The sequence below is a fragment of the Dermacentor variabilis genome, chromosome 4, assembly GCF_050947875.1.
Source record: "Dermacentor variabilis isolate Ectoservices chromosome 4, ASM5094787v1, whole genome shotgun sequence".
NCBI classification, from domain to species: Eukaryota; Metazoa; Arthropoda; class Arachnida; order Ixodida; family Ixodidae; genus Dermacentor; species Dermacentor variabilis.
The window spans coordinates 230,618,735-230,645,012 of record NC_134571.1 but is presented as its reverse complement, the minus strand read 5'-3'; the positions used below and the strand labels follow the sequence as shown (position 1 = coordinate 230,645,012).

At 47.4% G+C, this 26,278-nt stretch overlaps 1 protein-coding gene across 5 annotated transcripts in view; it reads left to right on the top strand.

The window, feature by feature from the left end:
- Positions 1–26,278, top strand: part of arr (low-density lipoprotein receptor-related protein 6) — a 466,849-nt gene that overhangs the window by 355,700 nt on the left and 84,871 nt on the right. The gene's annotated exons all lie outside the window — the stretch shown is intronic.

Genomic DNA, 26,278 nt, shown 5'->3' with positions numbered 1-26,278 from the left:
GTGCCTCGTGGCGATATGCTGCATAGTACTATCACCTTGTGTGCATGGCGCATGTGCAAGTTCCATAAAGCGGAGCCAGAAATTTACTCAGAACTAGACAGATACAGAGGAATTTTCAGGTACATATTAAAGACAATGGCGATTACACTCAAACCTCGTTATAACAAAACTGGTAATAACAAAGTAAATGAAATTCCCTTTGAAAGCTCTAAGGATCCATGTATTTGAAACATCGTTTTACGAAGTGAAATTGTCCTGCCAATGGATATAACAAACTAAAGTTGGGTACAACTTAACACTTTCCTGTTCGTGAAAAAATAGACAGTTCTTGGGTAGTGTAGTAAACAAAATTTTTACTGCTGTGGTAAATGCTTGATTATGAGAATGTATGGTAGCAACTTGTAAAAGTAATGTGCTCTCTGATGATATTATTTTCACTGATTATTTTCATTTATTAACAATTCTTCGAAAAACATTAATAAATAGCTTTGTAACAAAAACTATAAAACTCCGTAAAAACATTGATGCTGCTCTGCACTAACAGAACCTAACAAAATTTCGAAATATACATTTTCAACAAAAAGGCTATATAGGACATTCTTGCAAACACAGTTAAACCTCGATATAACAAACTTCAATATAGCGAAGTATTTAACTTTTCATAACCTCTAGTGCATAGAACACCACGTATTTAGAACCATCAGTATAACGAAGTGTGTTTGTATACAATTTCACTGCCACCGTAAAGGAATGCCGAGACAATAAGTGGAAACTCTATGCTGCCTACCAAATGCTTCAGGTCTGAAGACCACTTTATAATAGTGCTTCCATGTCCAGAAGCAATGTTTGATCCTTTTTGCAATTTACTCTTGTTGATGAGTGGCAGCATAGAGCAAAACCCTGGTCCTGAAGAAAAGGTGATGGCCGAATTGCTCAATACTGTAAAAGAAACAAACGCCCATTGTATTCGCATTGAAACAAACCAGTCATGTATGTCACAGGCAATAGAAGAGCTTAAACATTCACAGCAGTCTATCACAGCCAGCATCACCGCAAGCTCTGGAATGTCAGATGGTTGGCTTTGGGACTTTTCAGCTAGAAATGATTGACACGTGTCAAAATGTTAAATGTTTACAGCAAAAGACCGCAACGCTTCATTTCATTTATTATACCCTCAAGACCACAAGGTATTACAGAGCGGAGTGGGGTAAAAAAAAAAGGTTACATAACAAAGAAAACAAAGAAGGCAGCACGTGATGTAGTCATAGACGTGTGAAGCCCGAAGCGATGGTGTTGATTATGGCCGTACGAAATTGTACCTGGTCTTCAATAGCAATCAATAGCTTCGCGGGTGGCTCGACGATGTGGAAGACAGATTACAGCGAGGAAATCTCATATTCTTAGGGATATCCGATAGCCTGTCTGAGAATGCGTGTCAGTGCGAAAAAACAGTTATCTCCATCACCTCAGACAAACTGGATGCACGTCTACCACTAGGTAGCATAGAGCGTGCACATAGAATCGGTAAATTTGTCAGTGGAAAAAATGGGCCTCTATTAGTGAAGTTTGCCACTTTTGAGACAGAAGAGCTGGTGTTTTCCAAACGGTTTGCTTTTAGGAGACTGGTATCAGTGTAAGCGAAGACTTTTGCGCTGCAACACGTCATGTCCGGAAGAGACTTCTGGAATTTGGCGGAGGCTTAAACACTAACTTCAAATTGGGCTTAAAGAGACTATTTTCGGAGGGAAAGTGCTACATGGTTCAGTACTGACGAAAATTCTGTTATCGAAGTGAATACTGGCAGACAACCGACCAATGCAGTCACCACGTCCCCAGGAGCAGCCCCTTCTGGACGTGTCTATGCGGGAAAGAAGTAGGCCCACATGAGTGTTGGAAGCTCGTCATCAACAGCATCCGTGATTTTTACTAACATTTGGAGTGTTTTTCCTAAAAGAGATAGTTTGAACAGTCTACTTAACGACACTGGAGCTGATATTGTACTAACGGAAACCTGGCTCTCTGACAAAACCGAGACAGGCTAGCTGTTTCACTGCAACAAAAAATTTATTGTATACCGTCTAGACTGTGCCGATAGGATAGGCGGTGGTGTTTTAATTGCTATTAACTCTAGTTTAGAATCGTTCCTTTTGAGTGTGACTAATAATTTGGAATTACTCTGGTGCTACCTATCTATTGGTTTCAAAAAACTAATCATAGGTATCTGTTATCATCCACCTAATCCTGATTGTGATTTTGCAGAAAAAATTCATGCCACCTCAAACGAAATATGCTTGATTCCGTGGTTAACCCATGTTTCTCTTAGGAGATTTTAATTTCCCTACTATCGACTGGTCACATTCCTGTCCCTTTTCTAACTCGGCATCTGCAGAGGGTGCAGATTTCCTTAGCGTTTGCTCAGATTTTAACCTTCCACAGCTAGTTATCAAACCAACACGTGTGACATCTACATATTCTTTGCTTGACCTGATTCTAACCAATCATCCTGATAATGCTTCACCAGTAACCCACGTGCCTGACCTAAGCGACCATGACACTTTGCACTTTACTACTTCGATCCCTTCTACAAAAAGCACACTAAATATATCACAGACTACAAAAAGGCTAACTTTAACACTATCAACTTTGACCCATCGGCCTTCCTTGACCGCTTCCTTGTGACACACGTTGACTTATCAGTTGAAGAATTTTGGCTGTCTTTCAAAACTACAATAATGCATCTCATTGGCAAATACATTCCACTTCGAGCAATTAATCAATCTTCTAACGCCCCTTGGTAGAACAGCCATTTGAAACGATTATCCAACAAAAAATGCAGACTTTTGCGTTATGCCAAAAAATCATTAAACACTGATAGGTGGTTAGCATACACATCCGCTGCCAGAAGCTTATACAAGTGCTTTAAACACGTCCAAATTAAATTTCTTTCAATATGTGCTTATCTTCTCACTCTAACTTTCATTAGCCCCTTCCCTCTATAATGCTTCATGTAAGCCGTGAGGGTACTATAAGTAAATAAATAAATAAAGCAATGCCGAAACAATAAGCGGAAACTTCTGCGGACGCAGATGGCCAATTGATTAAATCACAAGTGGCTGCTTGCAAACAAACCTCTCAAGTGGTGCGCCGCACGACGAGAGTGACCGCCTGTCATATGTGAGAGGCATGGTGCACAAAAAGAAGAGGACGATGTGCGCCGACCGGTCCGACCAGCACGAGCCCTCGAGGCGCGTGACCCGAGGTGTTATCGGAAGAAAAGCGGTACAAAGCTGGGATTGTCGACGTGGTTCTGGGCCAAGAAGGTTGGAGCGCCAGTTTCACACTGGCGACGGGAGCCGTGGAGGTTCGGACTGGCCCGTGACGCTGGCTATCCACGGTGTGGCCATTGACCTCGGCGACATTCGAGCGAGGCTCCCTGGACCTGCTGCAGCCTCCCACGGCACTGCCGGCACTCCAGGAATTGGATCCCCCTTTTTCGGCAGACCAGCACGAACGGTAGTCCCTGGGGCTTCTCGTCGGCACTCAGACTAGTAGTGGCGGAGCCCGGCGTTAGGCCTAACCAAGGAGGCCGGAGTGCCACATCACCGACATAGTTTGGGACGCCAACATCTGAAACGGAGGAGCTGGTCAGTCAATACCAAGGCAACAAAGCTTGCGAAGTCGGCAGGAGCACCGACTGGGATCAAGAGCCAACGCACATCGGACTTGGAGTTACGTGCGACAACGGAACTTTGTAAGAGCATTCCTTTTTGTTTGCGTGCAGCCATAGGCCAGGGTTGCCGGACTTTCGTGCGAAACGCGCTAAGGACGCACGTAGGCGAGGATAGGGACATTGTTTTGGCTATGCAAGTATGGAGTTTTATTTTTTGCCAATTGACTTTTGACTTTTCCTTTTCAAGTTTTGACTTTCCTATTTTGAGTTTGGGTAAATTAAAATCTGTTTGCTGTGCTCGCTTGCATCTCCCGACTCCATCTCTCCCAACATCCGCACGGCCCCGAGATCAGTGACACCACCAAAGTGGAGCTGCATCATGTTCCGTATAAAAAGTACAAGTGCAGTAAGGTCCTGTTGTGTCCCCCGCACTATGTGCTTCAGGTGCGAGTGAAAGTGTACGAGGGTAAAACAACAAAGATGGTGGCTTCACGAGTGCTGCCTTCCTGCACGAGCAAAGAGAATGAGGGGGAGGGGAGCGAACTCGCAGCAAAGTGATCAAGCGTACACGAGCGGGCGAACGGGGGGGGGGGGGGGAGAGGGGGGAGTAAGTTGGCGTGCATCTCGATTTTTGGTGGCGCTCTTCTCAGCCGTGGCTGCGCAGAGCTGTAAACATGGCTGAGCGCATACGCAGCTGTGCAGCCCGCTTTAGAGGTAATCTGCCGCATGTGCGAAGATTGGCCATGCCGAGACGGCTTGCCACCATGTAAGCTGTGTTATTGTGCGTTCAGCATTGAAAGTTGCATGATCACGAGTTTCGGTGACCTGTTGGAGTGAGAGGCAGTCGAAGCCTTTGCTGCCTGCTGCCAGTGCTCTTCCTGCTAGCGTCGCCCATACAGGAACGACACTATCACTTGCAAAGGCGAAGTGCACGTGTGACTGGCTTTGCTTAATTCGTTCCGCCAATGTGAAGATATGGTTGCCGTGCCATGAAATCGAATCATTTATCTCCAACTCCCAAATTCATCAAAATGAATTGTTTTGTCATCCAGATTTGCTTTTTTCAATTGCCCGATAATTCGGAAAATTCTGCAGCCCCAATCCATGTGCGTTAAATCGATAGGCAACTGTACTTATTTGTATAAAAGGTAGAATTTCAATACAACGAAATTTCGTTAGAACAAAGCAAAGTGCCGATTTTACCTACCATATTTACTCACATAATGATCGCACTCGTGTAATGATCGCACCCATGAATTTTATCACCAAAATTTCATTTTTTTTTCTTTCCCGTGTAATGATCGCACTCTGAACTTGTCGCAGCGATATGTCGTGTGCCCAGTCTAGCTAATGATGATCTCGCTTACCATCTGTCGAATGCTACGCAAACGATTCTTGAAGACATACCAAGCGGTCTGCATGCACGCAATATTCTTCAGCAGATGTCCCATTTCAATCCTTTCATCACTTTCCGCACTTCCGTGAAAAAAAAAAGCTACAACCAAACTTGCCTCGGCGTATTATTTGTAGGCTTCATAATGGTTTTGGTCAACAACAACAAGGGCGCCTTTCGTTTCTTCTCGTCTGCACTCGTGGGCACGCAACAAATCGCGAGCGGCAACGATAGTGGCCACGTATACAGTGATACGTTAGAAGTGTACCCTATTCATACACCGACACTTCTAAGATATTCGCCCATCTTTAGCGGAAACTAGCCGTATTAGGATAGCAGTGAAAACAAATGCCGCAGCATGCCCGCCATGTCTTTCTATGTCACTGGCAGCTAAGCGCGCCCATTTCTGTTTCTGTTCCCTCAAAGTGGACTTGGCTACATTATTATCGCAAACTTGCGATATTAATGATGTTATTCATTACTGATATGGAAGAAACTGTGTCAATGCATGTAATGTACTCACGAGAAGAAAAATAATTGCGTTCGGCTTGCTCCGCCGGCTGCCATTTTTGTTTTGGTGTCCCGCATTGGCAGTGGCTGCCGCCTGCTTGTCATCCCGCAGCAAATGCGGGATAAAAAAAGAAAATGTTTCTTTTCGTGGGAAATTTAACCCGCGTAATGATGGCACCCCCGAATTTGTGTCAATTTTTTTGACAATGAAGTGCAATCATTATGCGAGTAAATACAGTGCTTCATTATATCGAGGTTTAAGGATAGACACGGGATTTAGAGACCAAAACATCGCAAAGAAAATTTATATTTTGAAAACGGTATTTTTGGAATTTCCAACTGTTATTCTACCACTTCGCCAAATTGTGTGCATTCTAAATCAATATTATAGCTGCAAAATAGATTTTTGGCACCAGTGTAGGCTAAATATAAGCCAAAGTTTCCGTCAAGAAGCGCTTTTCCCATGGCGCGTGACGGCCCCCGCAGTCATTCGGTCGCGCCGACCCATATATCATTTGAAAGAGCAGTCTCTCGTCTTCATTTTCCCTCCACCGCCGGCTCCGTCCGCACATTGGCAGTGAAGAAATTTCGCCTCAAAGAGAAGACCCAATGCGTGCTGTAATTGGTCGACAAAGGCACGTGACCCTCAACTAGCCATGCCATTGGCTACACTGGCGTCGTCTGCATTGCTCCGCGGCCGCAGTGCACACGCCGTGCATGCGAACGAGGTTTCCCACGCTGACAGCGATGCCGACCTTGACTCCGAAGTCCGCTACGAAGTTCAAATTTAGAAAAAAGAAGAGGAAGTCTGCGTAGAATGTCAAGAAACGACGCCCCGCTGCACTGCTTCCCGATGACATCGATAAAGGCGCATTTTTAGTCCGACGTTAGCGACTCACAGGGAAGTGTCGCTCGACTCGGGGTACGTTGGAGTCCGTTGGCCGTGTCCTGTTACGCTGGCTACACCAGTGTGTCGAACCATCGCTCTAGCGATAGACGCTGTTGGTTTCGCCAACGCGACATAATGTGTGTGCATGCTCACGCTACGTCGGACTATATTTAGCCCCCCTGCTCCCGCAGTCGAGCGACGCCAGAGATACCGATGGCGTGTCAGGCCTAGTGCCCCAAAGTGTTTCTGACAACGGCCGCGTTTCATCAACGTTTTGGCATGACGCTACTATTCTGCAGCCGGAATATTTTTGATGTGTTGACAGTGAAGCTCAAGGAAAAGTTCAAGCATTAGTGTCAACTCCTGCTACTGACTGAAAATCGAAACTACTAGATCGTGTTGACGACACTGCTGCTGGAACAAACGAGATGTTGGTTACGTCTGCTGGAAACTTGCAGCGGGTGCTCGGAAGGCATCACTGTAATGACACTAGCCAGACAGACTACATTCCTGGAGACTACTAATGCAAGAGCACTTGTATATATTCAAATATTTTATGATGTTCTGTTATAAAAATAAGCTCATTTTGTTTTTTCAACTTTTCTCAGAAAGTCATTTTTGGTGTTTTTTAGACTTGCCGAAGTGCTAGCTCGGTCTTCAGCGCACATAGAACCATAATTTTAATAGTGGCATGTAGATACATGTGTGTACTACACAAAGCTAGGAGCAGGTTTGTTAATTTCGCTTTTTTAAGTTTTGAAATGTGGCTTCTAATTGGACCACATGATTGCCATGTCTGGAGATCAGTCTTCCCATTGCTGTAAAATTGGTAATACCTGCAATATAAGAAAAGTAGTCCTGTAGTTGTGTTGATTACACTTTGTAGTATCTAGCCATACGTCTTTAATGAACATTCTGGCTCATACGCTCCTTACAATTCCAATAAACAATATGTCATTAATTTTAATTATATCTGGAACCACCCAGTCAATTTAAATGCAATTATATTTTTGAAATCAGCATGAAAAATTGTCTGGGTGAAAATGTTTAATAAATTTAGTCAAGAAAAAAAAAAGAAGTTTCTAAACACCTCTTTCCCCTTAACTGTATAAGCTTTCTATCTGTAGAAGTGCTTTATAGGGATGTGCAAATATTTGAAAATTTCGAATACTATCGAATATTATATTTTTAATATTCGCATTCGATTTAAAAACTATGTATTTCAAGATTTCTGAATATTTTATTGAATATGAATATTCGAAACAAATCAAACATATTGCTGACTGTGCAAGAGCAAGCATGGCATTTAGCGTTTATTTCTACCTATATCTAAGAAAGTGTGTCTGATGTTGTGCTGAATTTTGCGATAATTTTATTGAAAGATATTGATAGGATAGTTGGTGAGCCACGATTTCAAGCAGCGCACTTACATCTGACACATGCGCGCACACATAGAAAATACATGCACAGGCGTGGGACTGCAGCTACTGCTTTGTTGCTCAAAGACCCACCTTTTGTAGGGTCCCTTGAGAAGTACATGCGCTTTGATGGCAGTGAGGCGTGAACATGAAGCAAAGTAAAACCCACACAAACAACACAATAACAAAGATAACATTTCTGGATTCCCACTTTATGAATAATCAAAGTCCAAGATAGCAGCATGCTTTCTCAGAAAATAACCAAATTAGGAAGACCCACTAAGCTTCAACAAGACACTCCCTCACCAGAACAGGAACTGGCCTCCCTGGTGCAGCATTCGGCCACTCCCTCCCAATGACTCGTTCAATTACCCGATGGCCCTCAGTCCCCACAAGTTGCGGAACAAGTGACTAAGGCAGCGGCCAGACCTGTAACGCAGCAGAGGGTGCTAAGAATCTCTGGACCCAGACAGGCTGCCAATGGAAACTGACCCTTGCAGTGTCTAACACTCAAACTCTCTCGACTGACGCTAGCGTAGCAGGACTCTTGGAGGAACTATCAGGCATTGTTTGGGATATCATTGGCCTTAGTGAGGTTAGAACTGGTGAGGCTTATACACTGCTGACAAATAGCCACGTCTTCTGCTATAGAGGAATACCAGATAAGCAGTTTGGAGTAGAATTCCTAATCCATAAGGACGTAGCAGGCAACATTGACGAATTCTACAGCATCAATTAGAGGGTAGCAGTAGTCTTAATAAAGCTGAATAGGAGGTATAGAATAAAGGTAGTAAAAACTTACGCTTCCACCTCCAGTCACAGATGAAGAAATAGAAGTTTTATGAAGATGTTTAGTTAGCGATGGTGAAAAGTGCAAACTCAGTGCAGTCAAACCCGGCTATATCAAACTCGCAAAAAAAAACGCATATCAGTTCGATATAGGACATAATTCAATGTAAGCCAGCTAAAGAATTGGATGTCATAAAAGCACATACCATTTATAATATCACCTTATTGATGAAACTAGCTTAGTTTCGCACGAAATGGTCCTGTATTTTCTTCCGCTTGGGCAATTTCGCTGTCTGCGACGCACACACTTCTCCACATTGTCTAAAGAGTCGGAACAGCTGAGGCCACAACTGTCCACATTCGCGCAGAAGCACAAGACTAGTGAGAGTGCACCAATCACCTCGGAGGATGTGGGCAAAGGACCGTCATTGCTTTCCTTATTGTGCCCATTTTCACTTGTGCTCGGCACAATGTTGGCAATGTCTTCGTTTTTGGGCTCTCCCATGGTCGCGACACCATCATCTGCTCTCGTAAACTTTCTGACGATTGACTCGTCAACGGCTTCTGTAAATCCTGACAGCTGACTCCAAACTTCAGCAACACCGTCACGAGCTTAGTCGCACTCATCAGAATTTACAGTCATCACTGGAAATGCAAAAGCCAGCACGTCTGAAGCAATTTCGGATGAACCACTTGTACACGGCCGTGTGTACGCGTCAGCCACCATGCAAAGCAGGTCGCGAGTTTGGCTGCTTTAGCCCTAATCCCCCTCTTATTCTTCAAAATTGTGCTGAGAGTGCTCCTCAGAATTTTTCACACTGCGGGGTCATCCGACTTCTCACCACATTCGACCCGATTTATGATTTCGAGCTTCAAGGTGAAAAGCAAATTATGCTGCTTCATCACAGCAACACTGCAGGAGAAGGCCCACAAAGCACAAACACAATGAACCAGAAAAGCAGCGAGACAACTCGTACTTGGGCCATCTTGCACGACGAGGACACAAGAGCCTCTGATTGACTGTCTGAGCAAGCACTGCGGGCAGGCCAGGATAATTTTTTGCAGGGGCGTGTCAATGGCTCGCCCGATGCGGCACGGTCACGGTAGGGAGATGGAGCCGCCCCACCAGGTTTCCCCGCCGCTACAAAGGAAAGCCAAGTTCTGAGGACATGCTTGCACCGCTTTTTGTTCGATATATCGGGAGTCGCTGCTATTTTTGTTGGATGTAAGTGTAATTTTTGTTATATATACTTATTGTTGAGTAGCCTTTACGAAATCCTACAACCAAAGCGCCAGGCAAGATTTCGTAACGGCTACTCAACAATAAACCATATTCACACTATCAATCAGGTGATAGAGAAATGTGCGAAATATGGCTGTCAGGCAGCGAGATACGATCTCTCCAATGCCATTCACAGCGTGTTTAGAGGAGATATTCAGAGACCTGGATTGGGAAGAATTGGAGATAAGAGTTAATGGAGTATACCTTAGTAACTTATGATTTGCTGATGATATTGCCTTGCTTAGTAATCCAGGGGACCAATTGGAAAGCACGCTCACTGACCTGGGCAGGCAAAGCAGAAGGGTGGGCCTGAAATTAATGTGCAGAAAACTAAAGTAATGTTTTACAGTCTCGGAAGAGAACAGCAGTTTACGATAGGTAGTGAGGCACTGGAAGTGGTAAGGCAATACATCTACTTAGGTTAGGTAGTGACCGCGTATCCGGATCATGAAGGTGAAATAATCAGAAGAATAAGAATGGGCTGGGGGTGTGTTTGGCAGGCATTCTCAGATCATGAACAGCAGGTTGCCATTATCCCTTAAGATAAAAGTATATAACCCCTGTGTCTTACCAGTACTCAGCTACGGGGCAGAAACCTGGAGGCTCTACTTAAATTAAGGATGATGCAACAAGCTATGGAAAGAAGAATGATGGGTGTAGCGTTAAGGGATAAGAAAAGAGCAGATTGGTTGAGGGAACAAATGCGAGTTAATGACATCTTAGTTGAAATCAAGAAAAAGAAGGGGGGGGGGGCATGGGCAGGGCATGTAGTGAGGAACTAAGATAACCGATGGTCATTATGGGTTACGGACTGGATTCCAAGAGAAGGGAAGCGTAGCAGGGGGTGGCAGAAAGTTAGGTGGGTGGATGAGATTAAGAAGTTTGCAGGGACAACATGGCCACAATTAGCACATGGCCAAGGTATGTACAGAAGTATGTGACAGGCCTTTGCCTTGCAGTGGACATAGCCAGGCTGATGATGATGACTCATTGTAACTATACAATGTTCAGAAATTGTTCGATATACAGTATAATTCAAAGCAAACGGGTTCTATATAGTCGGGTTCGACTGCATACTGTAGTCATGGGCGACTTCAATTCAAAAGTGAGGAAAATGCCGGCTGGTGAACAAGCATATCGGCAACTATGGCATCGATTATAGGAACACTCAAGGAGCGATGTTGGTAGAATTTGTGGAAAGGAATAAACTGTGAATAATGAACACCTTCTTCAGGATGCGTTAGAACAAAAAGTGGGCTTGGAAAAGCCCTAATGGTGAAACAAGAAATGAAATTGATTTCATAATTTCTGCTGATCCCAGCATAGTGCAGGATGTAGAAGTGTTAGGTAGGGTAAAGTGCAGTGATCATAGGTTAGTGAGGACTAGAATTCACCTCAATTTGAAGAGAGAAAGAGTAAAATTGGTCAAGAAAAAACAGGCCAACCTAGACACACGCTGTAAGGGTAAAAGCAAACCAATTCAGGTTGGCACATGCAAACAAATATGCAGCCTTAGAACAGATATGAAGATGACATAGAGGCAACGAATGAAACCGTAACTAGGCTGGCTTCAGAAGCAGATATTGAAGCGAGAGGTAAGGCACCAAGGCAACCAGTAGGTAAGCTCTCTCAAGTAACAAGAGACCTAATAAAGTATTAGAGTGTCCAACTCAAGAGATCAGATAGAATTCACGGAACTGTCAAAACTAATCAACAAGGAGAAAATAAGGGATATTCATAATTATAATATGAGAAAGACTGAGGCAGCAGTAAAAATTGGACGTAGCCTGAAACCAATGAGATGGAAGCTTGGCATCGCGCAAACCAAGATGTATGCACTGAAAGATAAGCCGGGTAATATCATCAGCAATCTCGAAGATGAAATAAAAGCAGCAGAAGAATTCTATAGTGACCTGTACAGTACTCAAAGCCGCCACAATACTATTCGAAGTAGTAATGAACAGATTAGAGAGGCTCCTTCTATAGCTAGCGATGAAGTTAGAAGGGCCTTGCAAGACATGAAATGGGGGAAAAGTGGCAGGAAAAGATGGACTACCAGTCGATTTATTCAAAGATGGAGGAGACGTAATGCTTGAAAAACTAGAGGCCTTTTATACGAAATATCTATTAACTTCAAGGGTCCCAGAACTGGAAGAATGCCAACATTATACTAATCCACAAAAAGGGAGACATTACAGAATTAAAAAATTATTTGCCCATTAGCTTATTTCCAATGTTACATATGTGGTGAAGAGGAAGACGAAGAAGGCGCTCTTGTGTCGGCTGTGCGCGCGATCAGCATTCGTCTACTCCCAGTGCGACTAGACTTTGCCTAGTGCCTTATAATAAATCATCTTATTACATTTGGTGAAAGGTGCTGCACTTCCCGACCTCAGCCTGGAACTTCGCAGCTGAACTTTAACATCTGCTCCAGCCGCTACTATGAACGACACTCCCAACAATCCGCTTAGCGCATCTGCTGCTCCTGTCATGTGCGGCGCCGTGCAACGGCAGCGGGACCCTCCTGTTTTTAGCGGATCAGGTGAGACTGGGACGTAGAAGATTGGCTCTCTACCTACGAGCGCGTCAGTGAAAACAACAAGTGGGATGACCCGACGAAGCTCCGTAGCGTCATCTTCTATCTTGCTGACGTTGCGAACCTCTGGTTCCACAATCATGAACGGGAACTGCAAACCTGGTCCGCTTTCAAAACTGCATTCGCGGAAGTCTTCGGTCGGCCAGCCTTGCGAGAACTCCGTGCTGAACAGCGCCTCCGCCAGCGCGCTGAACAGCCCGGCGAGACTTGTACTAGTTACATAGAGGATGTCGATGTTTGCGCCCGCGTCGATTCCACCATGACTGAAGAGGACAAGGTGAAGCACATCCTCAAGGGCATCGAGGACGACGCATTTCAAATGCTCCTGGCGCGGAACCCTACTTCTGTCGCAGCTGTCGTCACTCTTTGCCCGAGCTTCGATGAGCTGCGTCGACAAAGGGTCCTTGCGCACAGCGCTCTTGCACCTGGCGACTCGCTCTCGGGCCTCATGCTTCGATCAAACACCACGCAGCATCGCTCTCTGTTGAGATCAAGGATTTCATTCGTGAGGAGGTGGCGCGCCAATTGTCTATGCTGCCTCTCAACGAAGGACATCCCCAGCCTGACACAGCTCTGGCTGCTCCCATTAGGCAGGCCATTCGCGAGGAACTTGCTGGGTCTTTACCCTTCGCCCAACCCTGCCCTCCCGTGGCTGCACCTCTGACCTATGCCGAAGTCGCCGCGCGACCTGCGCCGCCGCTGCTCTCGTTTTCAGCGCCAATGCGACTTCAAGCTGTACCTCCTCCCGGGTCGCCTGCCATTCCATCTCGACGCCCAGTTCAGACCCCTTGGCGCACACGCGACAACCGACCCATATGCTTCGCTTGCGGTGTCGCCGGCCACGTTGCGCGCTTCTGCCATCGTCGCATGCCACCTGCTAACGCTACTGTTGCGCCACCTGGATATGCCTATTCCCACGATACTACCGGGCATGCGATGCTTCCCGACCACGAGTTTTCGCCACCTCCTCGACGTCCTGTCGGCACCCATCATTCGCCATCACTACGTCGTCGCTCACTTTCCCCCTTACGTTGCCACCAGTCACCTAGCGAGGGAAACTAGTTGCTGCAGTTCTGCAGGCACGAACTGCAAGCTTCGCGACTTCTACAAGGCCTGCACAGTCGCGACGCAATTTATTGGACGTTTTGGTCGAAGGAACCGCTGCAATTGCGCTTATTGATACTGGGGCTGCAGTTTCTGTTATCGACAAAAAGCTTTGTCGCAGCCTCCATAAGGTCACAACGCCGTTGTCTGGTATGCTTCTAAGCACCGCGACTGCGCAGCATGTAGCCCCGCTTGCTCAATGTACTGCAAGGGTGGTCATTGACGGCATTGTCTATGTTGTTGAATTTCTCGTGTTGTCATCATGTTCACATGACATTATTCTCGGCTGGGACTTCTTGTCTCACCATCGTGCCATCATCGACTGTGCCCAGGCCGAAGTGGCGCTTTTCCCGCTTGCCGATGCCCCACTGCCTGACCCCTCTGAACAAAAAGCCTCCAAGCTCACAATTGTGTCCGATACGGACTTACCAACCGACATGTGTGTGCTTGTGCCCGTCTCTTGCTCTACCGCGCCAGACGCTACAGTACTTTTTACACCGTCGCCTATTTTTCTACGTCGCAAGGCCCTACCTCTCCCATTTGCCGTCCTCACCACTGTGTCTGGATTATCCTCAATGCCTGTGTGTAACTCGTCTCACTAGCATGTGACGTTACTGTGCGGCGAATCACTCGGTCGTGTTCAGCCCCCTGACCCGCTTCACATTCTCGATGTTTCCGACGACACGGCCTATTATGAACTCGACGCCCTCACTTCTCTCGTGCCGTGCATGTCATCATCATCATTGTCGTCGTCGTCGTCAGACGTTCTTGAATCTGTCGTAGACGCCGACCTGCCGCCTGCATATCGTCAGCAAGTCCTCGCGCTTCTTCAGAATTTTTGCTCGTCATTTGACTGTGACCAACTATCTCTGGGGCGTATGGCAACCGTCACTCACAGCGTACACACTGGTTCCCATCCTCCTTTACGCCAGCGACCATACCGCGTGTCGGCAGCCGAGCGACAGATCATTAGCGAGCAGGTCGACGACATGCTGCACCGTGGCGTCATTCGCCCTTCCCACAGTCCTTGGGTGTCTCCTGTAGTATTAGTACGCAAGAAGGACGGGTCAATACGCTTCTGTGTGGATTACCATCAACTCAATAAGATCACTCGTAAAGATGTCTATCCGCTGCCTCCGATAGATGACGCCCTCGACTCCTTGCAAGGCGCAGAGTACTTCTCATCTTTGGATCTTCGCTCCGGCTATTGGCAAGTGCCGATGGCAGATGATGACTGTGAGAAGACAGCTTTCATCATGCCCGATGGCTTGTGCGAATTTACCGTAATGCCATTCAGGCTCTGCAACGCGCCCCCTACATTCGAGCGTATGATGGACACCATCCTTCGCAACTACAAGTGGAAAACATGTCTGTGCTACCTTGATGATATCGTGGTGTTTTCGCCAGATTTCCCAACGCACCTCGTCTGCTTGCGTGAGATACTGATCTGCCTTACCTCTGCTGGCCTCCAACTTAAGGGGGGAGGCTACACTTGAAATACTGCTTTCTTATTTGTGGACAGATCTGAACGAAATTTTCACACTTTGTGTATTTTAATATGCAGATTCTAAATATATAATTAATTTTGCCATAGGATAAGTAGTTTCTGATATACTCTAGAAGCATTGTATTAGCTGGGTCCTTTGTTTGGAGGAAAATTAGCATCTTAACAGAAAACCGTAACATAGTAATTTGAGTATAAAGACTATCTAGAATGTTCAGGGAGTCCAGTAAGGTTTTAACCAATGTTCTAGGCTAATCTGAGCAAAAGTTAGAGCTCATCAAAGTTGTGAAAAAAAAATGCCATCTTGACATGTCAAGCATGTGACCCAATTTGAAAAGGTGCATATTGCTTACTGCATACATTTCTCTTTCTGGCAAAAAATAAATTATGCCGATAGCTGAAATAGGACACAAGCTATTTTACCTGCAAATTGGAAGTCTGTCAGAATTGTTGTTTTGAGAAATCAAGGAAAAACATTCTGCAACATCTTTATTGAGAACATACCAATAAAATCTCAAGGAAATTCACCAGGGGCATAATCTGGATGCATCCTATCTTTATGCCGCTTTTTGGCCAGCTTCCTTGCGATCAAAGGTGCTTCTTGCTGGAGTTGGAACTTCGATGGCCGTCTTTCTCCTTTGCTAGCTGAGATGCAGTGCCAGGAATATTCATGTGTAGCTGCTGTAGAATTGCAGTGGACGCAAGCCAGTGTCCCAGTGTTGAAGCGTAGGACAGCTTCCGCAACAGCAGCTTGCACGGCAAAGAGAGATGCATGCTGTTCCTTTGAGACACTCCAAATCACTGAGTGAAGGCTCTCATTCGAATTCTGTGTCTTGCCTCGCTGGTATCTTTGGAGCAGGGTTTTTTGAGATAGCCGCGTATATACAGGCAGCATTGCTTCTGCCACATGTTCTGGCAAGTTGTAGTGGTGCCTAGGTTCAGGCTGTCCCTTTGCTCTTGCAGCATTGTGACGACAGAACATTGTCAGAACATTGCTGAGCGCCCGTACTCCTTGGCGGGGTCCTTGAAAGCATCACCACTTTCTAGCCGCACCCGGGACACAGCACGAGTCCAAGGAACTCTCGTACGACGGATAAATCCAAGATTGCAAATTCAGTTCCGCTGTCGTTGACGTCCTCTCTCCTGTCGACACCCAGTAGCTTGAACTTTCGTTCCATTGCAGACTGCGACGCCAGGCACGTTTTCCGGCGCTCGCTACTTTCTTCAATCGGGAAGGAAACGGTGCCTGCACGATCTGTGCCAACACGTGTGGCGTGGGCGGACGAAGTGTTGACGCTAGACGTGCCGGTTTGCAGCTCGGAACTCGATCCGGGAGAATGTCCAGGCAGACCAGCAACCGGCAACTCCGCGAGTATGACAGGCCTAGCCGCCTTCCGTCACGCATTCCACAGCCGCTTGACGCGTAGTAGCCTTGAGACGACGATCTTTTCCAGCCATCCGGGCAGCGAAATCAGCACCTTATCAAACGTCGTCGCGAAGCAAGCGGCTGAACAAACGTAGACAGCGGCGCGATGAAACCAGAGATAAACAAACGTAGTGAAACGCGAGAGCGGTCGAGCGCGCGCCAAAGAGCGCCAGACCAATAGGAAGGAGCGAGGCGCGCGGGGTGTGTGCGCGCTCTGGCCAATCGGCGGCACGGACGCATCCTTCAGAAATGACGCGATAGCGTCGCTTTCCCTTCACCGACGCCATTTTGAACTGGCGCAAAATGCGCACAAAGAAAACAGCTTCAAAACAAGCGCAAGATGGCGGCCATCGGCCAACGCGTTTGCAAATGGCGACGGCGCGAAGTTTGAACATCTTTGTCCAAATTTTGCTGATTTCGTGTTCACCCTGGCCCCTTTAAGCGCGATTTTTATTATTTTCCCATTAAATTTAGCTTCTAGATTTCGCGGAGGGATTCTTGAATGTATAAACGTAGCGAAAATGCACTTTTCCAAAAATCGACTTTTTTGTGATTTTTTGCCGTTTCAAGACCCGCGTCCCCCCTTAACATCAAAAAGTGCCATTTTGCTGCTTGCAAGTTAACAATATTGGGTCACGTTGTATCGAAGGACGGTGTGCTTCCTGACCCAGCCAAGCTTCGCGCGGTCGCAGAGTTTCCGACGCCCACTACTCTTAAGGTGCTCCGCAGCTTTATAGGGCTCTGCTCTTACTTTTGGCGTTTTGTGTGCAATTTTGCGACTATCATCGCACCACTGACCAATTTGCTTACCGCTACCAACGGCATCTCCGCGTGGTCAACTTCCTGTGACGAAGCCTTCCAGCAACTACGTCGCCTACTTCGCCACCGATTCTTCGACACTACAATCCCACAGCACCTACAGAGGTACATACGGACGCCAGCGGTATTGTTGTTGGTGCAGTCCTCGCACAACGAAAAGACGGGTATGACGAGTGCGTCGTCACGTATGCGAGCCGCACTTTAAAGAAGGCAGAAACCAACTACTCAGTAACAGAAAAGGAGTGCTTGGCCATTATTTGGGCGCTCGTGAAATTTCGTCCATACCTATATGGTCGCCCTTTTGACATTGTCACTGGCCACCATTCACTTTGCTGGCTGTCCTCGTTGAAGGATCCGTCAGGTCGCCTAGGCCGATGGGCGCTCCGCTTACAAGAATATGATATCCGCGTTGTCTACCGATCGGGCAGAAAGCACTCTGACTCCGATGCGCTTTCCCGATCGCCGCTACCTTGTGATGTGGCTTCAGTGTCTCCGCTCTTCGCATCCATGTCAGCCTTCAACGTCGCTGATATGCCGGACGAGCAGCGTAAGGATCCCCTGCTTTCAGCCATGCTGAATTTCCTCCACGACCCATCTGCCACACCCTCTTCTCGAACACTTTGTCGCCAAGCCGCTCACTTTACTGTCCGCGACAACATTCTTTACCGCAGAAATTATTTGCCTGCTGGTCGCAAATGGCTCCTGGTGATACCACGACACATGCGTTCTGACATATGCGCTTATTTTCATGCTGCTCCTCATAATGGTCACGCCGGTGTTCTGAAAATGTATACTCGGCTAAGGCAGCGTTTCTACTGGCACGGCATGTATCACTTTGTGCGCCAGTACGTACGCACTTGCACGGCGCGCCAACGGCGTAAAATTCCACAGCGCCCTCCTGGTGAGCTACAGCCGCTGCCCTGCCCGGCTCGGCCCTTCGATCGCGTCGGCATAGACCTATACGTGCCACTTCCCTGCAGCTCCTCGGGTAACGGATGGATAATTGCAGGTGTCGACCACTTGACGCGCTACGCCGAGACTGCAGCACTCCCGGCAGCCTCTGCGCACGAAGTTGTGTTCTTCATCTTGCGGAACTTCGTTCTTCGACATGGCGCACCACGTGAACTGCTCAGCGACAGGGGACGTGTCTTCTTGTCCGAAGTCATCCAAGCCCTTCTCGCTGCATGCAGCATCGTTCACCGCAAGTCTACAGCCTACCACCCGCAAACGAACGGCTTGACAGAGAGGTTCAACCGCACACTCGGTGATATGTTTTCTATGTACGTCGCCTCGGATCACAGTAACTGGGACACTGTTTTGCTGTTTGTCACGTATGCCTATAATACGGCCACACAAGCTACCACTGGCTTTTCGCCCTTTTTTCTGCTGTATGGACGAGAGCCGCCGTGTACTATGGACACAGTGCTCCCATACCAACCCGACGCTTCCGAATGCACACCTGTGTCTGAAGCCGCCAAATACGCCGAGGACTGTAGGCAGCTCGCGCGAACCCTTTTTGCTCAAGGTCCCGCTGCTCAAGGTCGTCAAAAGCTGTGGCGTGACAGTGGCGCGCTTACACCAGTTTTCCCGACTGGTTCCCTTGTTTGGTTGTGGGTCCCACCTCACAGCCCTGGCCTTTCGACCAAACTACTTGCACGCTATGATGGCCCCTACCGTGTCATAGACCGTACCTCCGCTGTCACCTACGTTGTAGAACCTGTGGCACCTTCACCCAACCATAGGCATCGCGGGCGTGACACGGTTCATGTCAACCGACTTAAGCCGTACTATGACCCCCTCATCCTACCTACGCCGTAAGTCGCCAGGATGGCTCCTCTTCTCTACCGGGGGCCATTGTGGTGAAGAGGAAGACGAAGAAGGTGCTCTTGTGTCGGCTGTGCGCGCGATCAGCGTTCATCTACTGCCAGTGCGACTAGACTGTGCCTAGTGCCTTATAATAAATCATCTTATTACACATAAAATATTCACCTAGATAATCTCCAATAGAATAAGTGCACATTAAGGGAACATTCTCAAAACTTAACAAACCAAGACAAGCTTGCAAATTTAGTTTCGCATGTGATGGTTTGCAAGTGCGTGCCACGGTTCAAAGAAGCAAAGTTTCTGGGCGGAAGTGCAAGCGATAAAGCTAGAGCTTTGCCTGAAGCATTCCACATGCAAGAAAAGACGGGTCTGTGCATAAGCGGTGTTTCTATAGAGTTGTACTCGGCTGAGCGCACACTTCTGGAGAGATGTCTAAAACCATAACATATGGCTTTTCGTCTGTTGCTGTCTTTTATTGGTCATTTGTTTCACTTGCTGCTTGGTTTTTATCATTTCACTTCCCGTGAGTGCTTGCGATATTGCGATATCATTTTTTTTTTGTAAAAGAAGGCTGTTGCAGTTCGGTTGTGCACTTGTGTTGTGCTTGTCTTAAATTTGAACCCTTTTCAAAAATAAACCAGTTGTCAGTAGCGTTCCCTCGTCGTGTCGCCTTTTCGCCATGTGTTCGTCCCTTTTAGCACTACCATCACTTTTAAAAGAATGCATCACCAACTAGCCCCGCACCAAGTTTTATTGAAGAGCAACACTGGACTTTAGTCAGCCAAGGGAACAGGCAGGTTTCAGGAAGGGGGGATACTCTACAGTGGATCACATCCGTGTCATCAATCAGGTAATCGAGAAATCCGCGTAATACTATCAGCCTCTCTTATGGACGTATTCCTAGGGGTGTGCAGCACAACCCGGAAAAAGGACAAAAGGAAGTTCATTGCATTCCTATTGTTGTTCGCACTCGTATCATGTACTTCCTTTTGTACTTCGTCCAGGTTGTGCTGCCCACCCCTAGGAATATGTTCAGTCGCCAACTCGCCCAGCTTGCTGTGCTAATTCTCTATATGACTTTCATAGATTACGAAAAGGCATTGGCAGTCATAGAGGCATTACGTAATCAAGGAGTACAGGACGCTTATGTAAATATCTTGGAAAGTATCTACAGAGATTTTGCAGCTACCTTAATTCTCGAAGAAAAGTAGGAAGATATGTATAAAGAAAGGCATCTGACATGGAGACACATTCTGTCCAATGCTATTCACTGTGTGCTTGGAAGAAGTATTCAAGCTATTAAACTGGGAAGGCTTAGGAGTAAGGATCAACGGTGAATAGCTCAGCAACCTTCGATTCGCAGATGACATTTTCCTGTTCAGCAACACTGGGGACGAGTTAGAACAAATGATTGAGGACCTTAACAGAGAGCGTCTGAGAGTGGGGTTGAAGATTAATATCAAAAAGACAAAGATAATGATGAATAGCCGGGCAAGGGAACAAGAGTTCAAGATCTCGAGTCAGCCTCTAGAGTCTGTGAAGGAGTATCTTTGGTGAATTACTCACAGGGGACCCTGATCATGAGAAGGAAATTTACAGAAGAATAAAAATGAGTTGGAGCGCATTCGGTAGACATTGTCAGATCCTGTCTGTCTGTCTGGAAAAAAAAAGGTGTACAGTCAATGCACTCTACTGGTGCTGACATACGCGGCAGGAACTTGGAGGCTGACAAAGAAGCTTCGGAACAAGTTAAGGACTGTGCAAAGAGCGATGAAACGAAGAATGCTACGCATTACGTTAGGAGACAGTGGTGTGGATCAGATAGCAAACAAGATAGCCGATATTCGTATAGACATTAAGAGAAAAAATGGGGCTGGGCACATCATGTAATGCGCAGGTTAGATAACTGGTGGACCATTAGGGTTACAGAATGGGTTCCAAGAGAAGGGAAGCGCAGTCGAAGACAGCAGAAGACTAGGTGGAGTGATGAATTAAAGAAATTCACAGGCGCTAGCTGGAATCGCTTGTTGCAAGACGGGTAATTTGAGATCGCAAGGAGAGGCCTTTGTCCTGCAGTGGACAGGCAGGCAGGCTGGCTGGCTGGGCTGGGCTGGGCTGGGCTGGGCTGGGCTGGGCTGGGCTGGGCTGGGCTGGGCTGGCCCGGGCCCGGGCCCGGGCCCGGGCCGGGCCGGGCCGGGCCAGTGGTGGTTCAACTGCTCTATTTGTGCCATTTTGGGCAATTCAGCGTGCCTGCTCCTGGCTGTGCCTGCCCGCTCAAGTGTCATTTGCGCCTACTGCGCAAAAGTGAGATATTTTCGCGCTCTCACAGCAAAACAATGCTTTCGGTAGCGTTATGCAACTACAGTCAATGACAGATATTTCGGATGCCCGATAATTTGGATGCCTTCGCGGCACCGCCGCGGTATCCTATTGAATCACTATATCGGATCATTTGAAATTTCTGATGCAAAAACACTTCGCCGTCCAGTTTTCCAGTCTATTTGCCATGACTGCTGGTCCAAAACAGCATTGATTGAAGCCACCTCGAACAGGCGCTCTCACACACAGATCCACTGACAGCCATAGCCACCACCGTGGCAATGCTACTTCGTCATTCGCTACCAAGCTTGTTGCTGTTCAATGCTATGCTTTTCACTAAAACAATTCGCCACTGTTAGCAAAGGCGCCCACTCTGCCTTTGTAATCCTTGCCAATGGCTTCGAAGCTCGGGAAGCACGGCGCGTTGCATAATGCTGATAAGCTGAGCCTCAATATAGAAATGTTAGGTAGTGAAGCATATATGAAGTATTGCGGTGAAGCATACCAAGAGCTGAAATAATTGTCACAGGACACATTATGTATTCCTTAATTATACACGCATGCCCCCGCAATCTCACAGAAATGCCTAATAATTGTACTGGCAGGCCTTCAGAGCTTTTTAGGACGTGCCTGTGGTGATTTCAGCTCTTGGGGGCAGTAAAAGGTGGTGCTTTAAAAGCTTGGTCGGGTGTTGGTGCCAAAAGTTACGGCTCTATGTCGAATCGACTCGGTATCTATCCGCAGAGTCCACATCACACAGGAAGCCAACAAACCACCTCACAACGAAGGCGAGTGTATACAGGATGGCACCAACACTGTTCTCCACTGCCATCACCATCTTTGCAGCGCAACATATGGAGGCATCTCACCTTGGCGCTGTTCATAGGCACATATTCTCTTGTGGAGTTTCTTGCATTGTTATTGGGCGTAATACAGTCGACTCCCGTTAATACGAAGTTCACGGGGACCGCAAAAACCTTCGAATTAAACGAACTTCCAATTAAGCACAAAACACAAAAAACAGCACTTTATTTGTGGCAAAATCGAGTATTTTCTCTAAGAAAAATAGTCGGTCATCTTGCTTTACTTCTTCTTGCCGAATCGCGCTACTAAAAGCAAGTTCTGCAGGCTGTAGATGTGGCGGAACGCTTCTTCCGCGTTACCTTCAGCGGCAAAGAAGCGCTCTGCAAGAGCAAAGCCCGCAGCTACATCGGCAGCCTTAGGTTGCGGCTCGCCTTCAACGTCATCGTCGCTTTCCTGGGTCGCTTCCTGGGGCCGAATAATCTCTACAATTTCGCTATCCGTCAGCGCACCGCACGTTTCGACCGCCTTGTCTACGGCGACGTTATCTTCACAATTGACGTCCCCGAGAGCATCACCAAAATCAGTGCCGTCAAGCTCGCTTGTTGACGCTTCCTCCGCTGAAATTTCAGAGGCATCCTCCGAAGAAGCTGCCACAAAACCGCAAGCCCTGAAGCAGTTTGCGATTGTTTCTTGCTTCACACGATCCCATGCTCGCGCCAACATGTGGATGGCACTGAGCAGGCTCACCTCGTACTTTGTGGAGCTATCCATACACAAAATCATGCGCTCGAGGAGGTGCCGCCTGTACAGGACTTTAACATTCTTGATGATGCCTTGGTCCATTGGCTGCAAAACAGCCGTTGTGTTTGCAGGCAAAAATGCGAGGCGTATTGCACTCAAGGCTGGCACATTCACGTGAGCACTGCAGTGATCGACAAGGAACAACACCTTGCGGTTCGAAGCAGCAAACTTGCGGTCCAATTTGCTTATCCACCTCTTGGAAGATTTCGGCCGTCATCCACACTTTTTTGTTCGCCTCATAGTCCACAGGCAGCGTCTTCACGCCTTTGAAACATCTCGGCTTTGCGGCTTTGCCGATCACAAGTAACCGACATCGTTCCGTGCCAGTCATGTTTGCCGCGATCAGCACCGACACTCTCTCCTTGCTGCGTTTGCCCCCAGCACAGTCGTCGTCCTTGAATGTCAGGGTCTTCTCTGGTAGAAGCCGATAGAAGAGTGCAGTCTCATCTGCATTGAAGATGTCTTCCGGTCTGTATTCGGCGAAATATTCACGCAGCTTTCCGTCCTTCCACGTGGCGCATGTTTCTTGGTTAATGGACGCCTTTTCACCACACACGCTCTTGAAAACCAGGTCATGGCGATCTTTAAAGCGCGTCAGCCATCCATCTGACGAAACGAAGTCATCGATCCCCAACATTGCTGCAAGCGTTCGGGCTTTCATCGCAATGATGTCTCCGTTGAGAGGAAGTTTGTTGCTCCTGGCCTCCCTAATCCAAACCAGCAGAGCCTTCTCCAACTCTGGGTAAGCGCCGGTGCGCATTCGCTTCCGAGAAGTCTTGAACTTGTCGTTCTCAAATGCATCCATTATTGTGCGGTTGTTCTTGATGTAGTTAGAGAGCACGCGTTCGGCTTGATCCCGTACTTCCGCGCTATGTCTTGTTTGGCGGCACCTCCCTTCTCAACTTCCTTCAAAACCTCGACTTTCGTTGCCAGGTCGAGCGTGCGATAAGAGCCACGGTTTGCCATGGCTATAAACTGCGCGACTAGGTACAGTCAATTCCGAATCACTCGTGGAACAACCTAGCCTACGAGCTTCCCGCACAAAGGCGCTCGACCAAAACACATGCCTCGACATACGCTGCGCACGCTGCAAGACTAATCTCGCACAATCTCGCCACTGCCAGTATGCAGCGCTGCGTGCACCTATGGCACCCGCGTGGCCTCCGCAATCAGCTCCGGCCACACGCGGCAGCCGCGCGTGGCTTCCGGCGGGAGCCGCTTCGCCTCTCGCCGGAGTTGATCGCGGAGGCCACGGCAGCCGTAGCAATTAATAATCGCGCCGCTCCAAGAAGGATGGCGTTGCGGGCGGCTGCAGTGGCGATGACACCAATGCGGAGCACGGAACTGTTGCAACACTTGAAAAATTGCACATTCTACCAAAGAATGACGGTCACCTCTAGGATCCCGGCTGAAAATTAACTTCCAATTAAACAATATTACTGGATGAGTACTTCGAATTATCGAGCAATTTCTTCTATAGGATTACAGTAGAACCCCGCTGTTACGTTCCTCACTGCTGCGTTTTCCCGGCTGCTACGTCGTTTTGATCCGGTCCCGGCCTAGCTTCCGTAGGATCCAATGTATAAGGAACCCCGCTTTTACGTAGTAGCTTTGAAAACGTTCCCGCATGATGCGTCACAACCCGAACCCGCCTGGGCTAAAGTCGGCAACGCGCTCCAACCGCCATTTTGGTTTTTGACGAGTTTTGACCAGGCTTGGCCGGGCTTGGCTATGGAACTGGCTGCAAGAAGCTGCACGCCAGTTTGAGAGGCCGCCAATAAATGGCCATACGTGAAAAATGCTCTCACTATCACTGTGATTACGGTCACCGCATGGTTTGTTGGACGCGTCGACTAAGGAGGGGCCCTGACATCACTCTTTGTGAAGCTATAGCTAAAGGGAAGCCGGAAGTGGGCGTTGCTCATGGCGTTGCTCCGCCTATCAGGCCAGCTCTCCTCTCTTATTTACATTTCTCGCTAAATCACGCCGCGCTGCGCGCAACCAGGCTGCTCGGACGCGCGCGCTTCGCAGCAATACTAAACAATCGTTAGCACGTTAGCATGATTACGCCAAAGAGGGCAAAATTTGCCGCGGATATTCCTTCGTCCGTGGCCATTGCCGTGGTCCGGTGACGACGAGGAGCACGAGCCGCATGATGCCGGGGAGTTGCCAAATCCTAGCTTTGGAGAAGCCGTCGCGGCCCTGGATCGCCTCCGCAGGTACGTCGCACCTCACAGCAACACTGACAGAGATGCGGCCTTCCAGGCTATTGAGAAACGTTTGGTGATTTCTAGCGAGCGAAAGAAACGGCAAGTAACCATTCTAGGCTTTTGTTAAGTTCTAAACGCACTCTGTGGAAATAAATTGTCTATAGTTGAAGCTGCACTTTTTTCATTCATTTTCGGAGCTTTCCTCACTGTTGCGTTTTCCCGGCTGTTAGTTTTTTTTCCTCGGTCCGGTGAAAAACGTATGAACGGGGTTCCACTGTACATGCAAAACTGACTGGACCAGCACTTCACTTCTAATTAACCGAAAATTCCAATTAAGCGGCTTCGAATTATCGGGAGTCGACTGTACACACTTTGTTAAGTGCGGTAGAGCATAAGAAAGGACATATGTCATTTGGAATGCACTTAAGACATTTGCCATCACTTTTTGTCGTGGCGTAAATTGTTCGAGCTTATTTGTAATTTTATTTCTGTCTTGCACCCAGGCGTACAAAATTTTATTTAATTGCTTGCAAAATAACCTCATTGCCTACCCAAATAAAGATGTTTGCAACATACTGTGCATGGTATATCATCCCTTAAAAAGCAAGCTTAATTGGTCGCTGTTAGCTTTGTGTCCTGCTTCACTCTTGAGCAGCACTTGCTGATTGCAGCGTAATAACAAGCTTCGCCAAAATACTGTACAAACTGGCTGGACCACCACTGAGGACCCATAATGCTCATTCAGACTGCCACCGTCATCTTTGACGGGCCCCCTGGTGAAATAGCTGTAGTCAGGGGCACGCTTGAATGGTACAGTTAGCAGTCTGCACTTCAAATCACAGTCATGTCATTGCCAATGTTTAATTTATTTATCTGGCTTGGGCAAGTAATGCGAATGAACGCACATTTATTAACCTGAA